At 36.9% G+C, this 27481-nt stretch overlaps 1 long non-coding RNA gene across 1 annotated transcript; it reads left to right on the top strand.

Annotated features, from left to right (window-relative positions):
• Positions 1 to 7805: 7805 nt before the first annotated feature.
• Positions 7806 to 15554, top strand: LOC149131534 (uncharacterized). Its single transcript, XR_016237785.1, has 2 exons — positions 7806 to 7927; positions 15462 to 15554. It is a non-coding gene; the product is annotated as an uncharacterized LOC149131534 (long non-coding RNA).
• The last annotated feature ends 11927 nt before the right edge of the window (positions 15555 to 27481 follow it).

The following is a 27481-nucleotide window of genomic DNA, read 5'->3' as shown; positions in this document are numbered from 1 at the left end:
CAGTCATTTCCACTCTACCGCTTCGACGTGCTTTTGTTAGCTTGATATATACATGCAGATACTATAAAATATGTTTGTTGGTATGCAAATGCGTCTCTCATGTATTACGTTTACATTATTTAAGCTGCTCAAACACAAATTCGAATATGCGGTTTTCATTTTGCAGCGCATTTCCACATCAGCAATTTGCTTTTACGCTATGTGTATACATATCTCTAGATGGCTGATACAGTTCCTTTCGTTGATGGATATGTTCTTGGCAATGAAGGGGGGAAAAAATGACCGCGAAGTAGCGATATCTTTAATTCTCTCTCACTTCAAGTGTGATTTTGTTTCGCCTAGCCTTCAGGTATGCTGCTCTGGTCGATCATGTGGTCGACCAGATTATCGAATATTGTTGTACATCGCTATTCACAGTGCTCTTTGCATCATTTTTATTTATCGAATGAGGCACCTGGTTGGCAAGGGGAGCAAGCGAATATTCCCCCTCATCGGAATGCTACTTCGTAGAAGGGCTAACAATTTACAGCAGAGCGGACTAGAGTAACAGGAAATGAAATGCTTTTTTTTTCTCTAGAACCAACTCAAATCCGGTCTGGAAATTGAACCCAAAATCTCACGACCGTGTGTATGCATTAATGTAGGTAGTAGTGTTTAATTAAGTGAATAAATAGGTTTCGTGTCATAAATATATTCTCGTCCTATGAGTGACACCAGAGTAGATAATGTGTTTAGATATACATAACATGCATATATAAAAGAATGGTTATATTTGCAATATAACAGAATGTGTGTATAACTGAGTTACGTGTCTATAACTGAGGAATACGAATACAGAAGGTCGAAGGAGAAAATGAACGGTTAGCACCAAGAAGAAAAGAGAGAGAATTGAGTGCGTAGCTTAGCTCAATAGAGAAGAAGTCTGTCTGGGCATCGAACGTGTTTTATTAAGTAAAAAAAAAATTTAAAAAAACAAACATAGAAGAACTCTGGTGACAATAGAGAAACAAAAGAGAAGTAAATGAAAATGCAGTAATATTTTTTAATAAAAAAAGTTATTAGATTTGAATGTTCAATATTACATTTATAAATCCAATATTGAATTTGAAAATCCAATACTCCTGCTGAAATTGCTCATAATTTTCAGCGCGAAATGATGTTAGATATTATAAGTAGTAATTTGAAACAATGAAGTGTAACATATTCACAAGCATGATTCGAATCACATATTTTTGCTTACCATACAACTTCGATATTGATTTAACGTTGGTAATTTTAGTACTTAATTTATAATCTGATTCTTCGAATTATATCTCTTGATAAACTTTTAGATCTAGGAAATCCACCTTTGTGTTTTGGACAAAATTATACACGAGCGGTGCCCTTGGGATTTTGCACGTCTATTTAAAAATTTACACATTTTTTGGACGTTATAACCATATGGTATAGAGTCATCCTTTGAATAATGTTTATTTAGCGGTGAACATATATGAATAATGTATGCCCTTCTACACTGACAGTTATCTACAAAGTTCGTCCCTACATAAAGACGCCACCGCACTCGAGAAAATTATACGCACAACTATTCATAATTAAGCTTCTTTAAAATGTTGATAGAATAATCTATGTAAGTAAAAGCATAAAAGCAACGAGATATCAGAACGCCTGTTTAATGCATCACTGATATCGCATTTCTTTATTTTCTTCAGAAGCAACTCTTGGCAAATCAGAGAAAAAACATCGTGGCATTTCTTCCTGCTGTTTCTGGTTCAAATGCCGCCGACGTCCACTTTGTCTTCCATCATTTTGGGCTTCCATCAATGAAAGCGATTAGTCCTTCCGCTCAAATTCGTTCACCTTAACACAAAATTAAAAGAAGAATTATAGGTGTAGAATGTACTTGAAAAACAGCTTTATATGGAATGGAAGATGTAATATCTCTCTAATGTAATTCTGCTATCATTGAAAAAGAAAGAAATAAAATTTAATGCACTAAAATACATCTTTGTTTTCCTCTAAGTAAACATTACTCATGGTTAAACATAAATACGCGGTCGCTGTCTGTGACATACAGAGAGCCTATTCTATAACAAATAAAACACCACATCAGTGACGTATTTAACACGCATTCTATAAAAGATTTATTTATCAGACACTTGTCTGTACGAATAATATAAATAATATTAATAATGTATCTCTACTACATAATGTCTTCGAGTTGCCTGGAATTATTGCTTTTCATATTGTTTTAAAACTATCTGTTTTTCCCCTATTTATGATGATTATTCCTGAACTTCAATTCAATTACTATCATTGTTATACATTAAATAAAATTAAGATTAATATTTCAGAAAGCCATCCACAGTAGTCTATATTACAATGTTTATATCGAGTGCACAACGACGTCATAAATTTAGCTGCATTAAAACGATAAACGAAAGACCATCGATTCAACAATGACAATATAGATGAACAACAAATGGTTTTAGAGTACGATTTGTTCTTTCTTTCCTTCGAAATATTCCTAGTGCAATGTTTCAAAATGAAATAAATATCTTAGCTTCGATAACAACAAACTGCATTACGTTGGTTCTTCTTAAAAACAAATCATGATAAATCTTAGCTGAACGATTAATCGATATTATCAACTGCATGTATTTTATAACACTATAAATCTTCAGTGGTTCGTGAAGGCAATTCTGTTTAATAAACGGAATCTTCCCTGTCTGCGATGGCATAGATAATTCTCGGATAATGTGTCGAGAAAGATTTCTCATCTATCTTAATATTATGAATCGTACTGCACCGGTATATTTATAAGCCTTACTCGAAGAATTAGATAGATAGTTCAATAAGTGAAAATCTATCACAATATAAACACGAAATTGGTTTCAAGACGCATATATATATCGTATTGACAAATATAAGTGACTGCACATGCAATCATATACGATGCATACGTATATGCACACACACACACACAGACACACATATATATCAGATAAAAAAAAATCTCAGAAATAAGAGAATATTACGAAGCTTGATGTAGACAAGAAATAATGCATTAAGTCAAACATTCAAGACACTACGGTGAAAATATGTAACGTGAAAAGAAACTTCAGCAATCAATGAATACGTACAATAAAAGTAAATAGGCTGGAGAAAAGAAAGAAAAGACATCCTAAAGTTTCCACTTATCTTCTTTATCACATTGGAAGTAAAGAATCGAGAGAAGCAAATGAAAAGAAAAAAAGAGTGTTTGTGAATATTTTAGACGAGTGGATAGGTGGTAAGTCCAGTGTAAAATGGTAGTTGATTAGTAGGCTTGTAAGACTGATAGCAGAGATATATTAACCAGGGATCTATCTATCTATTTATCTATCTATCTATCTGTATCTATATCTATTTATCTATCTATCTAGCTATCTATCATCTATCTATCTACATATATATCTGTCTATATTTTTGTGTATGTGTTTACTTGTCTATCTATTTAGACACACACACAGATGCACACAAACTTACACGTACACACTCATAATGGTAACTCATTTTATTTCATAGTCTACGATGTTTTCACCGACAATTTACCAGAAGTTTATTACTGGAGTATTATTGTACAATACTCGAAGTAATACAGCGAATTTGTAATATCCCAGCAATAGTGAAAAATATCAACTCAGCTTCGTTACACACAAATTGATGAGTGATATATGTGGCCGAGTTTTATAAAGTAAACTCCAAATTTAAAAACCAGATATATTTAATACTTACATACATAAATACATAAATACATATGTACATACATATATGCTCACACACAAACGCACACGCACACACACGCACATACACACACAAATATCTATCTATATATATATATATAAATGAACATATATGTCTGTGTGTCTCTGTGTGAATCCCTAAAACTCCAGAACTACACAACCAATTTCATTCAAGTTTTACACATGCCTTACTTAGGGTCCCGGTTGTGTTTCAGTAAAAGAAAAATTTACTTCTTGCATAGTTAGAGCCCACAGCAACATAATATCTCCTCCACTATTTAAGTATTACGAGTCAAAAGTGAAACAAAGACACAAAAGTGAAGGAAAAATAACGACTTAATTTTTTTTATTAACCACACAGGGTCGAAACACAGAGGGAACAACACAAGGACTGAAAAAACACGAACGTGGACGAAAAATAAAAGCGAACGAAAAGAATGGTAATGATAAATTAAAAAGTGGAATGACATCTACTCGAACACCACACTCCAGTTAACCGTCATTGAACAGTTTTACAAAAAAAAAAAATTTACACGTGATATTCTATTTTTCTCTCTTTCTCCTTGTTGTGTGTTGCTTGTTTTATATACTTTGTGAACGACTGACATGCAAGAAGTGTGAGTTGGCCAGTGTCAATACAAACTTTTATATTCATTTCCTTTAAAACAATACATATTTACGGATTCATTACCACCGGATGATAATTATCGCAGAAGTTGCAAGGTAAGACATAAAATTATTTATCTCTCTGTAATAATTATTGTGGCATTTACCGTTCAATTTGCAGTTCCATATATGTGCTATTTCGTTCATTTGCTTATATTTCATAAATTTACACAGCATACAAAAATACGGACATAATATATATTAACAATTGCTTCCAAAAATAGAGATTAATGTATATTTTTTCTATGTTCATAATTTTTTGTTTACAATATTGAAAAAATGTCACCAGAAAAAAAAAAAAAAAGACGTACTCCCTCCAGAAACACATCTAAAGCTAGGACGATTACAGAAAACAAAGGCGAGTGTCTCGACAGAGAAAAGAGACGAGTCTTTTTCAAAATCAGCAGATGCATTCCGCAGCACGTCAGTCTTAAGAGAGAAGGGAGATGAGATTTTCCCAGTATCAGCTAAGGCATGCTGTAATACTTAATGCTGACTCATTAGAACAACGTCTAACACGCCAGATTAGACAGAGGTCCAATACAATAATCTCTCAGAAATAGATAACATACAAATTCGCTCTTTGCAACACCAGGAGCTGCTTTCAGATATGACCCATGCTATTCCTATAATTCTGTACAAAATGGTGTGCTACACTCAAAATGTCGTTTCTGCAAAGCTTTCAAATTTCCAAATGAATCAAATGGCATGTGCTGCTCGGGCGGTAAGGTAAGATTGCAACCCATTTCTAGAATGTACCCATTTACCTAGAATATCTCAATTACACCTACATTCATTTGACCGTCAACCATACGACGGGTCGTGTTAGACGTAGCGCTGACCGCCTCAAAGGAGGGTATTCCACTGAACTTTTTGGTGGGTTAGAGGGTACGATTTGCATGGGTTTGCATGAAAGTTCTTCCTTTTCTTAAGAAGGATCGCAACCTATGCATTGTTTCATTGTATAAAAGTCAGTTTATACGATTTTGCCCAGATATCACTTTTCCCTATGGTCTCCACTGCATTTTTTAAAATTTGTAACTTTTTCGAATTTTTCTTTTTTGTTTTTTTTGTATCCACATAGAAATATAGAGAGATTACGAATCTGAGAAACCTATTTCAGTATGCACACTGATATGTATCGACAAGAGGAAGGTTCAGCTATAGGTTCGCTATTATCACTGATAATACCCAATATATACATGGAGTATTTTTTATTCCATAACGTATTTGTATTAGCTTCTTGCAGGCAGAGCGTGGATTCGATCCTCCATTGCCAAATTTCACTTAACACTTCAACAGCGCTTTCCTCACGGTAAAACAATAGTTTTCCTGTATGTATGTATATATATATATATATATATATGTACACATCCTGGTGACATTTCATATCTTGAATTTGAGTGTAAACAATCTTCCATTTCTGCTACATTTATTTTTAACGAATCATCTTCAGAAAAATACAGCTGAAAATCCATTGAAGCATGTTTGTTATTCGTACGATTGTAAAATACCCTTTAAAAGCTCAATTTCCGTTAACATTTTCTCTAATTATTTTTTCTATTTAGTTTTAAATCTGCTTTGTAAAAAAAAATTATAAATAACGCTATGCGTAACTCCTGTATTTTTTATTTGTATTTGAATTACATTATTATGAGTTTATATATTTTTTTGATAAAGTTTCGCTTAGCTTTTTAATATTTCCTTTTCTTTTCGTTCTCTTTGTGCATGCTTAAGTGGTTGTATAACTTGGCGTTTTAAGTTTTGCTTCCTGTTATACGTTCCGTTCAATTGACTGCTTTTCATATGATGTATATGGCGTGTCCTGTTCTAAATAAAAATTGAATACAAAAGGATTACATTTGTATTTTGTATAAACATTATAAACGTAAAATACACGTTATTACTAAATGATAAAGAATCAGGCAAAAATGACAAATAAGAATTAACTAATACAAAAATCGGTATGACGAATGTACAAAGTTTTTGCAAATATTATCTTCGAATTCAGTGTCAAATTTTACGAAATTAAAAGCAATCTCGGATCAATATCGTAGATTATGGTTGATAAGTACTTGTATTGTGATCCCTAGAAAAAGTCCTGCACTGATTTAAACTCCTCCTTTACTAGGGTACATAAGCAATCGACTTCTTTTTCTCAACATCTCTCAACTCGGGGCTGCTTTTTTTATTTTTCTGGACAACTCCCTCAGCATGGTGGTTGAAGTGACCTCGTTTGTTATCAGGAGTAGAGTATATTTCAGGGAAAGAATTACTCCCCCAGTTCTTGTTTCATTCGGAGTTGTCGTCAAGGCTTATAACTATGCACTTCTTCCAGTCAGACGTGTTGACTTTACGGAAACAAATTTTACATGGTCCATAATTCTTCTGGCTTCGTTAACCTTTACGATATGGCAGTTTCTAGCAGACCCTTCCATTCTTGGCGTACCTCTCAGATTCAATGGAGTGCACAAGCCACTACAATGCAACAGAGATTGTCCTATTTGGACGAAGTATATAACACTTCGTCACAATTCGAAATCAAAACCACAAAGGTTCAATGAATACGTGCATCACTTCATGACCAGAATACATGTCCCGCTATTACCAAACTCGTCAAAGAGTAACGCAAGGACCTTTCAATAAAACAAAAATATGTCACGCCAAACTAATGGCATTTTAAAAGCAAAAAAAGCTAACAATTGTATTTAACAAATGCATAGACATAACATATATTCTAGAGATTTGTTAAAGAATTTTGTCTAGCACATCCTATATTGTCTGGCTAGTTTTCTTTTTTTTTTTTTTTTTTTTACCAAAGTTCGCTTACTGGAACTTTTGTCTATAATCAGTGTAGTATCTCTTCCAAACATACGTAAGATGATTATCATGGTATCGTATATAACAAGCTGAATCGGTGAAACATACGTAAATCAAGATATAGAGATATTTTTTATTCAATTTATGTTCCCAGTTAGTATTTTCTATTGTTGATATAAACTGATTTCCTTACAAAATTTATTAGGACTATGTTGCATCAAAAATAAAAAAAATAAAGAAGTATTTGAATTACACATATAATATATTTTCGTTATAGAATATACATTCCAGTCACTGACCTTACACATGGTACAGTGGATATTACATTTCTGAATATAATTCAGACGTACCATCACTGAGTTTTTCCTTATAAATACATGTTAGACAAAGATGGAATGGCATCTACTCGAACCCCACACTCCAGTTAACCGTCATTGAACGTTTATACAAAAAAACAAAAAAAATTGACATGTGTTATTTTATTTTGGTCTCTTTCTTCTCGTTGTGTGTTGCTTGTTTTATATACTTTGTGGACGACTGACATGCGTGAGGTGTGAGTTGGCCAGTGTCAATACAAAATTTTATATTCATTTACTTTAAAACAATACATATTTACGGATTCATTACCACCGGATGATAATTATCGCAGAAGTTGCAAGGTAAGACGTAAAATTCTGTCTCTCTGTAATAATTATTGTAGCATTTACCGTTAAATTAGAAGTTCCATACATGTGTTATTTCGTTCATTTGCTTATATTTCAAAAATTTACACAGCATACAAAAATACGGACATAATATATATTTACAATTGCTTACAAAAATAGAGATTAATGTATATTTTTTTCTATGTTTATAATTTTTTTGTTTACAATATTGAAAAAATATGCCACCAAAAAAAAGACGTAATCCCTCCAGACGTACCATCACTGAGTTTTTCCTGATAAATATATGTAAAACAAAGATAAGAAAACCTGTGATTTTTCAAATACATATGGAATTCAAAATTGTGGACTTCTTTGTTACTGCCAATTAACAGATAATAAAACTAAAAATATGTACAAAATAAAATTTAATCTAAGTGGGTAGAAAATAAATATAGCATATTTTCATATACAAGGTACGGTGAATAAATTGTCTAAATTAGGCAAAATGAAAATAACACTATAGCAGAAAAACAAGTATGACCACGACAAACTAGAACCATCCATTTCGTACTCTCTAGTAGTCAATTAACGAGGTCAATCCTATCGACTTACCTTCTTCACTGTGCAATCATACCTTAGCACCAATATTCGAAAGAAATAATGGTTTCTATTTTTAGAACAAGGCCAGCAATTTGTGCGGTGGGACTAAGTCGATTACATCGATCCCAGTACTGAGCTACTAAGTATTTTACCGACCCCGAAAATATTAATGGCAAGTGGATGTTAGCTGAATTTGAATTCAGAACATAAGGATCGACGTAGTACCGCTAACCATTTGCCCGGCGTGCTTACGGTTCTTCCATCAAGCCGCATTATTTAAAAAGCAATGGTAAAAATGGTGAAGTAGGGTGTTGCCACAAATCTGGAGTGGAGGTGCAAAGTCCTTACAGCATTTGTACATGCCTTATTGTCTTAGTTTATATCCCACCAATATGAACTTTGCCTTTCATCCTTTGGCGGTTAATTAATAAAATACCAGTATAATACCGGAGTTCAAGGCCTTGAGAGATACCCCACCTCTCAAAGTAGATGGCAGCGAATGCATAAAGATTGGAGAGACTACGAATACACATTAATACAAATTCTTGCTTCGTCACTTATTTAATATGACCAAAATAGTTACAATGATTTGATGTGGCTGTATGCAGTATGAATTTATTGGAAACGTCATCATTGTCTGTCAAAAAAATCATTTCTTCATTGCAACGTCTTCACAAACAAAGGGAACTAATCGAAATTTTTAATCTACCACACGCTGACCAAACTATGTGAACTGTCAGTTGCAGGACGTCAGATTCGTGTTTATCGTTCATGGTCATATTTTTCTTCGGAATCTTAAACTGTGTAATAAACAGAAGATATATACGTTTGTGTGTGCGTAATTGCATGCGCGCGTATGTACGCACGTGTATTCGTGAATACACACACACACACACGCACACACATAAACACGCCCACACCCACAAATATAAGTCTAAGAGGGGCCACTGAATAATTCCTGTCTTTGGGTAAAACAAAATACAGGAGGATCAGTTAATTCTGATTTTATTCAGCATATTCCCCTCTCAGATTCGCACACTTATTACAGCGGTCCTTCAGTTTTTTAATACTTGTTGACTTCGGAAGATTGGGTCTCCAACAGGATTTTCGCGGTAACCTTAAAGTCAGTAAGTTTACAGCTGTCATAGCTACATACATACAAACATACATACATACGTATACACATGCATAAGTAGGAGTGCTGAAAAGTTCCTGGCTTTGAGTAGAAGAAAATACAGGAGGACCAGTTAATTATGACTTCATTCAAAATATTCTCCTCTCAGATACACAGACTCCTTGCAGCGGTCCTTCAGTTGCTCACCCCGAGCCTAAGGTAGAGGGCACATACCCAATGTGCTCAGCATTGGGACTGAACCCGGAAACATGTGCTCCGGAAGCACACTTCTCAGCACACAGACAAGCTGTCATAGCTACATACATACAAACATACATACATACGTATACACATGCATAAGTAGGAGTGCTGAAAAGTTCCTGGCTTTGAGTAGAAGAAAATACAGGAGGACCAGTTAATTATGACTTCATTCAAAATATTCTCCTCTCAGATACACAGACTCCTTGCAGCGGTCCTTCAGTTGCTCACCCCGAGCCTAAGGTAGAGGGCACATACCCAATGTGCTCAGCATTGGGACTGAACCCGGAAACATGTGCTCCGGAAGCACACTTCTCAGCACACAGACAAGCCGTGTATATGTGTGAACGCACGTATTCATATGTTACTTTTAGATTAATTTGACTTAAATAGATATTAATTATGGGTTATTGTTTAGTAATTATTCATTTGGCTTTATTTATCCGAATGAAACTGTCATTGAATATCAATAAAGTATGAACTATAGTTGCAAATTATGCTTTTCTCATTTTATACATTCATACACATATCCATCCATCTACCCATACATACATACACATATCCATACATACATGTATACACAAATGCACACACAAATACATTTAAATATATATATATATATATGTATGCATGTATACATACATACATACATACATACATATGTAAACATACTTTTCTCGTTGTATTGCGAGTTCGTTTCTCTATCTTTACCATCTGTGATTTTAATTTTAATCTATATAAATGAAGATATTTCCTTATAAGACATAGATAGAGGCTTCCTAATTCTGCATCAGTTATCAACCAGAATGCTAATACTCAGTTTTACACCTTTAATACGGCTCAACCAAATCAAATCAAATTTATCTATCCAACTCTCTCACTATATATATATGTAAACAAGGTTCTTCTTTCGCTATATCACCCAAACATTATGATAAAAAAAAATCGTTCAAGCCAGTACGGCAGGGGTTTGAACACGCCACAGCAAAGTTGCGACACAAAATTTTAAAATCATACAACCATCCTTCTAACAGAGTATGGCAAATAAAAGCAAAAACCAAAGAACGACTGGTATTTCTAATCAGAAATTTAAGCATGGTATTCATCGAGAATAAATAGACTCCGGATAAACTCAATAATGCGAAATCTTGTTGGAATTATATAAAGCCAGATTTTAAATTAAATTGAGCGAGACATTTTATACAGTGTATATTCAATGAAATATATTAAGATTTCGCACCAGCCATTTTGATACGCAAATACATACTTACACACATCTTTATATATCAATGTGTGGCAACGTGTGGGTGTATGTATGTGTGTGTGAGTGTATGTGTGTGTGTGTATATATATATATATATGTATGTACATGTGTGTATCTATATGGGTGTGTGTGTGTGTGTGTGTGTGTGTGTGTTCATTCTTATTGTTCTCAATAATATCGAAAGCAATTTAAGAAGAACTGCAAAGGAGCCTGTGACCTTCCATAATTACAATATTCATTGTATTGGCTTCCGTATATTTCCCATGTACATCTGCATGAAATATGAGTAATGAGCCGATCTGCTTATTTCAAGTAGCTTTAACCATACGAATTATATACACTAACTTGGTGAGTTATTGATTTCAATCTCATATTAATGTTAAAGCTAGTAAATTGGTAAATTGACCGAATGGTTTACGAGTGTCTGAGGCACTCTATGGAGATATTGCGTCGTGATTGTTACATTTTTACAATGTGAGTTCGAACCTCACAATAGTATGTCGCTTTACTATTTCATACTATCATCATCAATCGCTAAGTAAATATCAGCAGTGTCGTCAAAGCTACTCACACACACACACACACACACACACACACGCACGCACGCACACACGCACGCACGCACGCACGCACGCACGCACGCACGCACGCACGCACGCACGCACGCACGCACGCACGCACGCACGCACGCACGCACGCACGCACGCACGCACGCACGCACGCACGCACGCACGCACGCGCGCGCGCACGCACGCACGCACGCACGCGCGCATACAAACACACTCTCTCTCTCCCTCCCGACCCCCCCCTCTCTCTCTCTCTCTCTCGCACACCAATACACACACAAACATACATACACAGACATGGAAGAAGTAAATATATAACCTGATGATCATCAAAATTTATTTAAATCTGAAATTATACATTAAAACTATTTATTAATTCCTATAATGTGAAAATCTAATATTTAGTAGATATGCTCTTTATATCTTTCAATGCAAGGGTCCTATTAGACATGTTACTCACCAGATGACAAATATTCTCTTTCTGAATTTATTGCCAAGTTTGACGCGCTAATTTCTAAATATCTGGCTTTGAAGATGCTCTCTCGTTCTTTTTATGAACTGTCCTGACCATTGTGACCCAGAGGCGTTCAATAGAATTGATATTTGGCGATTGGCTTGGCCATGGAAGCTTTTTAATGCCATTCTCATCCAACAAATCTTGGGCCATTATAGCCGTATGACAAGGAGCCCCATCTTCCGTAAATAGTATTCTTTAATCATTTCAGGACTGAAGAAGATTGGAAGGAGTCCTTTCTGCAATACGGACCTATATTTATCTGAGTTTATGTTTTCATCACACTTCATTAGCTCTTATCGAACATTGCTTCAAATTTTTGATCACAGAGTTTCCAGTCCGACACTCTACCATTCTTAGGAAACACAGCAAATCTGGACCCATAAGAGAATATGTGACAATGTCCCAAAATGGTAGTGGTTCCTTCACCATCTCACCAGCCCAGCATTTCCTCCGATTCATGTTGGATGGTCAAAGAAGTGGCTTCCATCTTTCTACTCTGCCATAGTAACTAAATTTGTGAAGATACCTGACAGTTCTGCGACTGACTTCAACTTGTTCTGCTACGCCATAGGCCTGGCAACGTGGATTATCCTCCACACTTCACTTAAAAAAGAGAAGGTTTGTCAGAAGGCCCCGGTTGATCTGAGTGAGTTCATGTGGACTCTTTCTCCTCTCTGGTGAATTGCATAATCACTACATTAACTGTAGAAATCGGGCTCCGAAAATTTTTTGCGATTTTACACTGACTATGTCCACCTTCAGAATGACCCTGAATACGACCTCTTTGAAATTCAGGGAGTTCCAAGGCGTCTTTTGTATATAGTATGATTAAACAGTGATATAATGTCAATTAACGAAAAAATATAAACCTTTACAAGTCAGAATAAACATAAAACGATGTTTTATGGTGTGTGTGCGTGCGTGCGTGTGTGTGTGTGTGTGTGTGTGTGTGTGTGTGTGTGTGTGTTGGATGAGATCGTATGGCAGTGAAAGCGGTAGACAAAGTGAGGGAGAGACAGGAAAGGAGAATCTATGTACTTCAGGGAAGATAATTACTTCACCCCCTTTTTTTTCCAGTTTTTAAGTGGGAAACGTCTTTTGGCTCCTTTTCGTTCGGTGTCAGTAATTGAAATTAATCGGATTCTTTTCCTCGTTCCTTTTTTATAGGAACGAATGACTGAAATAGACAGTTTTTTTATTTTTTTTATTTAATTCTCAATGTTTCTTTTCGGATGTGCTTGTCCAGTGAGTGTGGCCAGCATTACGGCTTTCTGTTTAGCCATATGCACACGTTTGTGCTGCAGACTAACTCGGTATCTCGAGTTCTTTTTATCGGATGAAAATTCCGAACTTACAGATCTTGCTTCTGTATTATTTTTTTCCACTTCATCTTCCAAGATGAACTCCGGACGTAACCTTCTATATTTCATATAGACTTCGCTCTCAGGCCAACTGTTTCAAAGGATGGAACCTAAAACTTAGCCATAGTTTTCAATCCACGTTTTTGTTCTTCGTTGAGTGTGATATTATGGTAGTGAGAAAGAGACCGAGTGATACAGAGAAGTAGTGAAAATCTACGTATCCAGGGAAGAGAATTACTTTTTTCTATATCTACACACACACACACACACGCACGCACTCACGCTCGCACGCTCGCTCACTCACTCACTCACTCATTCAGTAGATGTGTGTGTAGTTCGCTTTGAAATTATTCTGAGAGGTGCCTTAATTGAGGAATGCACTAATTCCGCCGCATCATTCTTTGAAGAGGACATCCTTGAATGATAAATATATTGGGTATAAAGAATAATAATTAGAGTGTGGATAATTTTCCATAGTTTATTAATGTGTGCGTTTACCAAAGAATAATGGAAAAGATAAATATATACATACGTGTACTTGTGCATGTGTGTATATATTTATCTTTTCAATTATTCTTTTTAATGAGAAAACAATTGAAGTTATAAAAATTCATAATGCAGGACGTGGGGTTTGTAGTTTTATGCGGTATTTCGACATTTAATTATCAGGACTTCTCCGGGAAGTCATTAATTCTTGCAACATGCATTCTCTAAGCGTCATAAAGAATAATTGAAAGACACACGTACACATTAAGACACGCAAACACACAAGCATGTATACATACTGAAGTATAGGTAAAGGGAGAAAAGTAGATAGATAGATAGATAGTTCGATAGATGCAAAAATAAGAGGAAGTATAAGTAAATATCTGCAGGATCATCAGCGTAGTCTGTCGATTTTTTTTTATTTAGTATTTTTTTCATTTGTCTTGCCCTTTTACAGTTTGTTGTGTCGCTAAATTTTTACTGAGAACATTCTTCGTGGTTACATGATTCGGCATCTATTTCTAGCAAAGAGGAGTTCACTTTTGCTGGTCATTCCTCTTATTTTTGTATGTAATATAATTTTAATCTTCGGATTTTTATTAATATGCTAGACCACTGGTTTTAATTGATTAATATCAATTTCTACCGTTATTAATAAATTTTAGATGGATAGATAGATAATAGAAAATTATACCCCCCCCCCCCCACACACACAGCTTTTATATCAACCTAAGTAAAAAGTAAGCAACGTTTTGAAACTTGAAATTCATCAACATATTTCAACAATGCGGAAATTTTATTCATTAAAGTAAATACCATTACAGTAAACACATTTTTTTCCAGCGTGTTACAACAAGTTTATTCCGTTAACATAAAGATCTGGGGCTGATGAACTTTAACCGCACTTTCAGAATCGGTTTCGTTTTTGAACTCTTTCTCTCGTAGGAAATCATTAAGGTGCTTGAAATGTGGTGGTCGCTAGGAGAAAGGTACGCGGAATATGCTGGGTGGTGAAGAACTCTACATCCAAGTTCCCTCATCTTCTGGAGCGTCATTAGTGAAACGTGTGGTCGATCATTGTCATTAAGAATGATTGGCGTTCTACTGTTGTCTAATCTAGGACGGAGGAGTAGCGGTTTTTCGTTCATTTTGTCCGTTTAATAGCAATATGTTTCTGCAGTAACAGTTTTTCCGGGTTTTAAGAAGTTATAGAGGATGAAACCAGCAGTACACCACTAAAGTCACCAACACCTTCTTTTTGAAGACTTTGGGTCTAGGAAAAGGTTTTCGGTGCTTCAGTTTGGTCCAAACATTAATTCTTGAGTACATGTGTGTATATTGAGCGTACGCATATTCTTTTGTTGTCTTTTTCTCATCCTTTAGGGGAACGAATAATTTATATATATATATATATGGGAGAATATACGAAAAAAACAACAACAGACGAGGACAGGTGGTGTAAATAACAAAAGGATGTATTAGTATGACGCTCGGGAATACGGAAAGTCTTTGACGCTTCGAGCTACGCTCTTCAACAGAAAGAATACGGAGACAAGGAGAAAAACACGGAGAAAAAAAATTGAATAGTGTCCAGTCAACGGTCAAATATATATATATATATATATATATATATATATATGTATATGTATGTATGTATTTGTGTTTTTACCTTTTATTTGATTTGTGTGTATTTGTAGATGTAGTTAAAGGGGTAGATGGAGCTCTTAGGATTAATAAAGCCTTGGGGAAGGAATCTATCTAGGAGAAAGTAGCTCCGAATTAAAATTCTTCACTGCTGTCTTGCAGTTAGCCTTTGGTTGGACACAGACTAGACGGACACTGATATAAAACCACTGGAGAGGTTATACTCTGGGATGATAAAACATGCGACTTCCTTAATCACCCAGTCATGTTACCTTGGTTTATCCATAGATATCAGATTTTGGGGGAGGAATGGGTGCTATACGTGTGGTACAACCGTGTTGTATTGGATTGATAATTAATTGTACAGATATGTCTTCAAGTCCCACAGCGATGTAATAATTGTGCCGCCCAGTAGTAGTATTATATGTCCTAACGGATTTGTATTTGGGTTTCTGTCGTGTGTGAATAGATGAACGAAGAGTGAAGTATTTGCATGCCTAAAGAACTACGTTGCATAGAAAGAATTGAAAATAAATATCCATCCGTGGTCCATCTTTGTACCTCCAATTTTGCTCAATTACACACGCACACACGCACGCACGCACGCACGCACGCACACACACGCACGCACGCACGCACGCACGCACGCACGCACGCACGCGCGCGCGCACACGCACACACACACGTATTTATATATATATGTGTATATATAGATGTACATATGTATGTATTTATATATATATGTGTATATATAGATGTGTATATGTATTTATATATAGATGTGTATATATAGATGTGTATATGTATTTATATATAGATGTGTATATATAGATGTGTATATGTATTTATATATATATGTGTATATATAGATGTGTATATGTATGTATGTATGTATTTATATATATATGTGTATATATAGATGTGTATATGTATGTATGTATGTATTTATATATATATGTGTATATATAGATGTGTATATGTATGTATGTATGTATTTATATATATATGTGTATATATAGATGTGTATATGTATGTATGTATGTATTTATATATATATGTGTATATATAGATGTGTATATGTATGTATGTATGTATTTATATATATATGTGTATATATAGATGTGTATATGTATGTATGTATGTATTTATATATATATGTGTATATATAGATGTGTATATGTATGTATGTATGTATTTATATATATATGTGTATATATAGATGTGTATATGTATGTATGTATGTATTTATATATATATGTGTATATATAGATGTGTATATATATGTATGTATATTTATATACATATGTGTGTGTATTGATAGACATAAATATAATTGGTAGATGGATATATATGTTTATATAAATGAAAGCTCGTGTGTGTCTGTCGTCTGTCTGTCCGTGCGTGCTTGTGTGTCTTGTTATAGAGTGCTCGTCAAGTAGAAGAGAGCTGTTTCCCCGTGGCGTAAGGATATAGATACATTAAAACCATACAAATAGATTTGTAAGATTATGAGACAAATGGGAGACATGGAAACAAAACGGAAATCTTGGGAGATTAGACAGGCGAAAAAAACGTGACTGGTTAAGCGTAGAAATGTATATTGATAAACAACAGAGACAAAAAGTTTACAATGAAAGATAATCATCCCAAAAGAAGAACGAGAAGAGAATCTGTCATAACTTATCTTAACAGTTTTCAAACAGAATAAATGCGATAATGAAAGAAAGAAAAAGAGAAAACTATGTAAGAAATAATATAACATAAATATGTGAGTGTTTACACGTGTGTGTGTGTGTGCGTGCGTGTATGTGTGTGTCCGCCCGTGCGTGCGTTAGTGAGTATGTGTATGTGTCGGTGTGTATGCACATGATCTTAATATCTGAATTCAGAAGGCAATCAATCTGACAAAATGACCAGGCTATCAGTATTATTGAAACTGCAATTAAATAATTTCGATCTTACTGCTAAGAAGTTAGTGCATATAATTCGCATAGCGGCATTCTTCCAGTAATGCTATGCTTATCACATATCGATGTGTGTGTGTGTACACGCACGCACGCACGCACGCACGCGCGCACGCGCAGTGCTTCCCGGCGTTATGAGCTATAGCCACATATTATTTGTTCCTTTTTTATGGGTAGAATATATACGTATGTGTGTACCTGCTTTCGTACACTAGCAATGTGTCCTGGCGTTGGCTGGGTGTTATGACCGACAGCCATATTATTAGTTCCTTTTTTTTATGGGTAGAATATATGTGGATGTGTGTACCTGTGTTTGTATACATTCTAAGGCCAGGAAGCGGGAAATCGTCTGGTTTGCACACACCTTTCTCTCTCCGAGTTATATCTCTACCTAAACTCTTCCTTAAAATCCTAAAATCCAAGTTTCCACCACACCATAAATACTATCCCATCCTTAACAAATCATCAATGTCAATCTCCGCCACCACACATAATTTAGGATCCGTAATCGCCTTCTCGATCAAGCGCAAGCTCCAACAGCAGTCCTCTGAACAATTAAACTCTGACACTGCACCTCAATTTAGCCCACATGGTGGCAATAACACATCCGTTATATCCCCACGCGATTAAATAATTCTAGACTGAAGCCATCATTCCAAAATCCTACCTACGCGACAATAAATACTAGCTGTAATAGAACCTCCCAAACTAATACAACTACAGATCACAGTTCAGCCCCCAACCCTCACCAACAATGAACCAACTGAGCTCAGACACTGTTGTAGGAAACACCAATCACGGAGCAGGTAGGAAACCTTGTAATTATTGCGTATCTCGCTCACCAATCTAAATACTACTTTGTCAATATCCTTAGCAGCGTATATACACAACCTCAAATGCCAAAATATTCCATACACCCTATTCTGCTCCATTGTAAGGAAAGATCGCCCATACAATGCAAACATCGGCAAGTGTAAGTTATATCTAAAAGAATAATTAACCATTCTTGACCTTCGTCACTAGTTCTTACTTAATAGATTCTCAAATGTTATTTCTTCTTGTAAGCACAGGTACCCTTCATCTTCCACACACTTCGCCAAATCTATATAATTCCATAATAAGTTTCCTTACTCGAAAAAAATAACTTAAACCATGACAGTCTGCTTTGCCACCTAGTACGTAAACAATACTAACCCCACCTCTTACTCTGTCATACACACAGCTTCAGATTCTTCTAGATTCTTCAAATCTACATTAGCTCCCCACCCTCCTCAGTCACAAAATGTCCTTTGAAAATTAACCTATCTACATATATACCCCCTCCCTAATTACACCCACTATTCAATTCTTTTATTGAGCATAACAACTCACCACACCCCTCCAATACCAAGCCACTTCCTTTGTCCCACTAACAACTACTTTTGACCACATTCTCATCCTCCAGCTATTGAACCAATCAAATTATTTCCCTCAAATAATAGCCATCCCTGTTTATCTATCTTAACCTTTAACTCCATAGCCTTTCATACAAACTAACACACAGGGCATCATTCACATACTACCTAATTCACCTTTCCCCCTTCCTCCCACCTCTATTACTATCACTATCATCATTATTAAGCTTAACCACAAACTCTATTTTTTCCTCCTATTACTCTCTTTCATAACACACCCAACTTCTCATTCTTAGCTCTCCACTTAGCACTCCACGAAATCATTCAACGTTTATCTCCATTCTATCAACACATCAAATGTAAATTTCTTTCCTGAAGACGGAGGCGGGTGGTATCCGTTGATAAAATCAAGTCACAAGCATTATGTTAGACCTCCAAACCCCCAGAAATAGTTGTTGGAATGCTTAAAGCACTTACTGAACTCCCTTAATTCCTAATATTATTTCCATTGTGTAAGCCGAACATTTTTATACGTATACATATGTACATTCTTTGCATTAAATACATCTAGTATTTCTTTGTATATCGACTTGCCTAACTTGCTTGTCCTTACATTTACTTCTGCATATGTATATATGTGTGTGTTTATGTGAGAGTAGTTGTGTGTTAATGCATGTGCTTGCTTATTTATATAATATTTGCATGTTTATATTAAAATGGCTTCTACGAGTTCATATTAAAGTATGCTGCCAAATTCTGACAACTGCATTTCGATGCTGTTGTTCTGTATGTTTAATAACTTTATTCCGTATATGATTTAATTAATGCAAAAAATTCAATCTTCTCCATTACTTTTTCTCGTGCATTTCTTTTGAGCAATAGTTTTACACCTCCCTCCACCCATATTAAATTAGGTTTCCTCTCGAATACACTACACCTAAATTGTCATTTTCTTCTTGTTTTCATCTTGTTTGAATCTCTCATTTTGTTTCCTTTAATAGTCTTACTTTCAAACTAATCATAAAGCTTCTTCATATTTAATAGATGCTACTTTATTCTAAGCTCCAGTTCCGTTGGGATGTTTTAAAGAAGAAATTACTCTGCATCCTGTAATATATAAATAACTGTGTAGATGAATGAATAAACATATAAAAATGAAGTACAGTACATTAACCCAATACCTATATTGAGATCTATGTAGGTGGCTTGTAGGAAATCATCCATCGTTGTGTGTGTATGTATATATGTATATATATATGCATATATATGTTTATATATCTGTATATATGTAAACATATGCATATATAGACATATATAGATGGAGTAATAGATAGACAAAGAGTCAGAGAGATAGCTATAGATATATAGATTGATTGACAGTTACGTATATATATACATATACAGATGTCTATACACACACACACACACGCACGCACGCACGCACGCACGCACGCACGCACGCACGCACGCACGCACGCACGCACGCACGCACGCACGCACGCACGCACGCACGCACGCACGCACGCACGCACGCACGCACGCACGCACGCACGCACGCACGCACGCACGCACGCACGCACGCACGCACGCACGCACGCACGCACGCACGCACGCACGCACGCACGCACGCACGCACGCACGCACGCACGCACGCACGCACGCACGCACGCACGCACGCACGCACGCACGCACGCACGCACGCACGCACGCACGCACGCACGCACGCACGCACGCACGCACGCACGCACGCACGCACGCACGCACGCACGCACGCACGCACGCACGCACGCACGCACGCACGCACGCACGCACGCACGCACGCACGCACGCACGCACGCACGCACGTACGTACGTTTGTATGTGTGTGTAATTGTGTGATATCCAGCACGTTCACTCAGATTTCAAAATCTTTTAATATTTAATGAGCGAACTTAGCGAAAGTACTGTTTCGTTTTTTTCTGCTGGAAATAAGAGTAGCGAATATAATTCCAGCAAGAATGCTACCCGTTTTTATACCATACCCCGACACGTACACATAAGAACATACACATATGTACGTGTATCTGTATTCTCCGACAGACATAGGGAGGGCAAAATTTGAATCTTCGAATTTCAGTTCAACACTTTTTAAATGTATGATAAATATATACATTACAGAAGCATTTCAATTATCATTCAGTTTAATGTTAGATAGGTTATATTATAACATATATTGAAACGAAGTGATTGTTCCATATTCAAACAGACTATTTGTGCTTTTCATTTTCAATTGTATTTCTGCCTCAGCATCTTTGACTTACCATCCATGACTTCTCGGATGATTATTCAGTCCAGCTGCAGATCTGCATGGTTTAAAACATAAGTGAGACAAATATAACTTGTAGCCGACTGTGCACTTTCAACTTGTTAGGTCTGCACACGTCGCGCATCTTCCATCATCTTAGGAGTTGTGATAGATGAAATGCTAAATGAGGTCACCTGTCTTTTGATAGTTTCGGGCTCTTCTTCTGTAAACGATTTTTTCCTTATTGCTCTAGCCTGGTCACACAGTCTCAGTTCCGGGAGTTAAAACAATCCCCTTTTCCCTCCAATGATCATGCATTCGTTGTCGGTAATCCCTAATTTGAGCACCATTATTATTACTATTGCCAACTGTGAGCTGGCAGAATCGTTAGGATGACGGACAAAATGTTCAGTGGCGTTTCGTCCGTCATTACGTGCAAGAGTTCAAAACCCGCCGAGGTTGACTTTGACTTTGCTGGGATCGATAAAATAAGTACCAGTCAAATAATGGTGTCGATGTAATCAACTTACCCCAAATCCCACCGAATTTACTAGCCTGGTAGTAACGAAATTTGAAACAGTTATCATTATTATTCATTAACATAACACTATCACTTCTCTTCCTGTCGCACACTTTAACACGACATAAAATCCCACCGCCATTACATGTTTTGAATTTATTTCACATTTGTATTATCTCAAACCTGTTGGACCCTTCGGGCCAATAAAGAATTCTTCCTCTTCTTCTGATTATTATTAACATCTTCGTCATTTTCAATATTATTTTTGCTGCAATCATCAGCGTTTTTTTGTTTTTTTTCTTATCACAAATATCATCTTCGACATCTTCCTGGTTTATAGCCACGTTAATTCTATTTACGATGCATTTTTATTATTACAAAGTACGACTCACCTTTCATTTCTTTTAAATAATACATTAAAAAAAAAACACAAAATACACACAAATAGACAACAGCAAATTCACATATACATACAACATATATATATATATATATATGCTTATAAACAGAAACAAACAAATGTCTTTTAATTTCTCACCTAAAGCAGAATTCCACGAAGATCATACGCATAATTATTACGTATTTATATGTGCGTGTGTATGTATTTGTGTATATATATATATGTATATATGTGTGTGTGGTAGCTTGTGTGTATATGTGTATATATATATATGTGTGTGTGTGAGTATATTATGTATATTATTGTGTATGCATGTATTTCTTTTTCAATGCATTTCTCATTAACATATATGCACAAATGGAATCTGACATGCATACACACACAAAATTTAGATGTCTAGTTGCTGTTGATTAATTTTTCATTTATTACATCTCTTTTTCTTCTTTTTCTTTTTCTTCTGCTTCTTCTTTATCGACTCATTCTCATTTTTCTTCTTCTTGTAGTTGTTATTGTTGTTGTTTTTGTTATTGTTCTTTTTCTTCTTGTAGTTGTTATTGTAGGTAGTTCCCTCTTCTTCTTCTCTTTCTATTTTTCCTGCTCCTTCTTCTCCTCCTGCTTCTCTTTCTTCTTCTTTTCCGCCTCCTTCTCGTCCACCTGCTCCTCCTTCTTTTTCTTTTTCTTCTTCCTCTTCTTCTTCTTCTTTCTTCCTCCTCTTCTTGTTTTTCTTCTTCTTCTTCGTCTTCTTCTCCTTATTATTATTATCCTCATTACCTCCCTGTCTCTCCCTTTCCGTTCCGCCACCTTCATCCTACCATCACTGTATACGCTAAAATCGCCATTACAGAGGCTTCGTCGAAGGCAAGACCTGGGCATAATTACCAAATTACAACCAAAATAGGATTGTAGCAGAGATCTGAAGTCTGGAAAACGGTAGGGGGCAACAGTAATCGATTTCTGTTGATTCCTGTTTTACAGTTGTTTTGTGTATTTATCGTTTGGTTTATGGTTTTTGGAAATAAATAAACAAAACAGAATGAATGAAAAACCCAAAATATATAACGAAGTATAAAACGAAACGAAAGACAACAAAACGAAAAATACTTAATTATAATTTATCATCGTCGTTATCATCATCAACGACATCATGGCTTGTTTCACCAGCAGCAGCACCACCACCACCACCATGAATCCTTACTATCCCCACCGGTACAGCAGCAGCAACAGCAACCACACCAACACCACCGATGGCACTGCCGATACGGAGAAATTCATCTTCGTTTCATCAATATGTTGTCGTCATCGTCACGATCAGCCTCATCGTCATCGCTTTCCTCATGGTCGTCGGCATCATCAACACCATGATTATCGTCATCATCATTCTCATCATGATCATTAGTATCATCAATACCACCACCATCTTCTTCACCATCATCATGATCAACATCACAATCATCAACGCCATCTTCACCACTACCACCACCATTATCATCATCGTCATCATCATCATCCTCCCCTCCCCTTCGTCATCATGAGCATCACCATCTTTATCTTTATAACACGTTTTTTCTCCTCCTCCTCTATACATATCCTCACTGTCATCTTTATCATCATCATTCTCTTTATCATCCTCCTCCTCCCCCTCATCATCATATTGATCGTTCTCTTCCGACCTCTTGTTCTTCCTCATCGTTATCATCACCATCATCATTAATATCAATACCACCACCATCCTTCTTCTCCTCTTTCTCCTTCTCCACCTCCACCACATCATCATCATCATCGTCGTTATCATCAATGAATGTCGTCATTGTCGTTGCTGCCATCAGTGTTGATTTTGTCGGCGGTGTTGTCGTCATACTTTATCGTCGTCGTCGTCGTCATCACTTTACCCCTTCTGCACCTCCTCCTCCCCTCCCCTTCGTCATCATGAGCATCACCATCTTTATCTTTATAACAACACTTTTTTTCTCCTCCTCCTCTATACATATCCTCACTGTCATCTTTATCATCACCATCATTCCCTTTATCATCCTCCTCCTCCCCCTCATCATCATCATATTCATCGTTCTCTTCCGACCTCTTGTTCTTCCTCATCTTTATCATCATCAATGTCGTCATCTTCCTCATCCCTAACCCTCATAATGTAATCATCACCATCATCATCGTCGTCTTCCTGCATCATTATCATCAGCATCATCATCATCATCATTATCATCCTCATCATCGTCTTCTCCATCATCATCAACATCGTCATCATCACCATCGTCATCATCATTATCATCCTCATCGTCTTCTCCATCATGATCATAGTCATCATCGTTATCATCATCACCATCATCATTATCATCATCTACTCCATCGTCATCATCATCATCATCATCATCTTATTAACCAGCAGTAGCAGCAGCAGTTCGCGACCACCATGTAGCACAGCGCTGCTATCACTTTAACCAACATCGCAACCGAAACTGCTACGCATGCCACCACTACATTGATAACTACCACTGAATCCTTATCACCGCCACCACCACCACCACCATCACCGATACCTCCACCACCGTCACTCCCAGCACCACAACTACCACCACCAACACAACCTATACCCCACCACCACCACCACCACTACCACGACAATCTGTGTCACCTCCCCTGCGAATGCAGCTACCATCGCATCCAACACCTTCATACACCGCACCATGAACCCTATCATAACACCATCATCACCACCACTGCCGCTAGAGCCAATACAGTAACAAGAACAATAATGTAAACATTACAATCGCCACCGTTACCACCATTAAGAATACCACCACCACCACCACCACCACCAGTAATAACAATAGCAACAACACGTATTGCCCTACTAACCTGATTCCGTGCGGCTATTTCGATTTTATGGAAGCGCTACGAAGAAAGCGAAGAGATATTTGGACGAGTAGAGTCAGTGGTTGTGTGGAAACTGGAGGGACATTTTACGTGAGAGAGGGAGAGTAATTGAGTGAGTGGCTGGGCGAGTGAGTGGCTGGGCGAGTGAGTGGCTGGGCGAGTGAGTGGCTGGGCGAGTGAGTGGCTGGGCGAGTGAGTGGCTGGGCGAGTGAGTGGCTGGGCGAGTGAGTGGCTGGGCGAGTGAGTGGCTGGGCGAGTGAGTGGTTGAGCGACAGTGTGGCTGAGTGAGTATGTGAGTGACAGTGATGTATAAATGAGTGAAGAAGTGGCTAAGTGAAGAAGTGGCTAAGTGAAGAAGTGGCTAAGTGAAGAAGTGGCTAAGTGAAGAAGTGGCTAAGTGAAGAAGTGGCTAAGTGAAGAAGTGGCTAAGTGAAGAAGTGGCTAAGTGAAGAAGTGGCTAAGTGAAGAAGTGGCTAAGTGAAGAAGTGGCTAAGTGAAGAAGTGGCTAAGTGAAGAAGTGGCTAAGTGAAGAAGTGGCTAAGTGAAGAAGTGGCTAAGTGAAGAAGTGGCTAAGTGAAGAAGTGGCTAAGTGAAGAAGTGGCTAAGTGAAGAAGTGGCTAAGTGAAGAAGTGGCTAAGTGAAGAAGTGGCTAAGTGAAGAAGTGGCTAAGTGAAGAAGTGGCTAAGTGAAGAAGTGGCTAAGTGAAGAAGTGGCTAAGTGAAGAAGTGGCTAAGTGAAGAAGTGGCTAAGTGAAGAAGTGGCTAAGTGAAGAAGTGGCTAAGTGAAGAAGTGGCTAAGTGAAGAAGTGGCTAAGTGAAGAAGTGGCTGAGTGAAGAAGTGGCTGAGTGAAGAAGTGGCTGAGTGAAGAAGTGGCTGAGTGAAGAAGTGGCTGAGTGAAGAAGTGGCTGAGTGAAGAAGTGGCTGAGTGAAGAAGTGGCTGAGTGAAGAAGTGGCTGAGTGAAGAAGTGGCTGAGTGAAGAAGTGGCTGAGTGAAGAAGTGGCTGAGTGAAGAAGTGGCTGAGTGAAGGAGTGGCTGAGTGAAGGAGTGGCTGAGTGAGTGAGTGGCTGAGTGAGTGAGTGGCTGAGTGAGTGAGTGGCTGAGTGAGTGAGTGGATGAGTGAGTGAGTGGCTGAGTGAGTGAGTGGATGAGTGAGTGAGTGGATGAGTGAGTGAGTGGATGAGTGAGTGAGTGGATGAGTGAGTGAAAGGGTGAGTGACTGTGTGAGTGACAGTGACTGTATGTATGGGTGGCTGAGTGGGTGAGTGAGAGAATGTGTGTATGATTGAGTGATTGATTCAATCAGTGATAGTGTGTGAGTGAATGAGTGAGTGAATAAATGAATGATTGAGTGTTAGATGGACTACTTTCGAATATGTGCAAATGAAATATCGGAGCGATGGGGTGAACATTAGAAGGAATAACTATTTGATTGACTAAATGTGTGAGTCAGTGTATAATTAAATGTGTGAAGGATTGACTTTTTGAGGGCGATAAGTAGCTAGCGTAGATAATTTTGGAGTCGATAAGGTCGACTATCTTGGAGTGAGAGCTGAGTCTAGAAAAGTTTAAAGTAGCAAGATTGTGAAATAGTGACGGTTTTAAGAAGCGAGTGAATAAATGAGTGTGAGGGAGAAAGGATATGAGTGTAAGCGTGAGGTTATGTATAATGAGTATATGAATGTATCAGCGAGGATATGAGTGTATGAATGAAGGTCAGTTTATGAGTGAGAGTGCGAAATAGTTGACGCGTTTGTAAACGTCGGATGGTATAAATGAACGATGCAAGGAGCGAATTCTTGTACGAGTGATGAAGCGAGTGAGTGACAAATATAATGGAGTGAATTAAAGAGCTTGTCGATTCTATTGACTCCGGTGCTCAACTGGTACTTATTTTTATCGACTCTGAAAGAATGAAAGGCGAAGTCGATTTCGGTGGAATTTTAACTTAGAACATTAAGCTAGAAGAAATGGCACGAAAAAATGTTCTCCGGCATATTGATTCAATAAACTTACCGCCTTAAATAAAATAAATGAAACAATATCACGAATTATAATTTCAGATCGTAATATAGAGTTTAAATCTCGCTTTGACCAAAATTGCCCACATAGAATTTCGTAGTTTGAGATCTTATTTTATTTCAATTTTCAAACCTGGTTAACTATGATAACAGGCATTCTTATGAAAAAATTCCGCCTTTGTTTTCGAGTTTATCTAAGAATATGGCCTGAATTATACTCTTCGTAAATTCTTCAACATTATTTCTGTCGTTAAGGTGATGAGCTGGCAGAATCGTTAGTACACTGGACAAA

Source organism: Octopus bimaculoides, chromosome 21 (genome assembly GCF_046866305.1).
Source record: "Octopus bimaculoides isolate indiv1 chromosome 21, ASM4686630v1, whole genome shotgun sequence".
NCBI classification, from domain to species: domain Eukaryota; kingdom Metazoa; phylum Mollusca; class Cephalopoda; order Octopoda; family Octopodidae; genus Octopus; species Octopus bimaculoides.
Note: the sequence above shows the minus strand (reverse complement) of the source record. Positions and strands in the feature narration are given on the sequence as shown.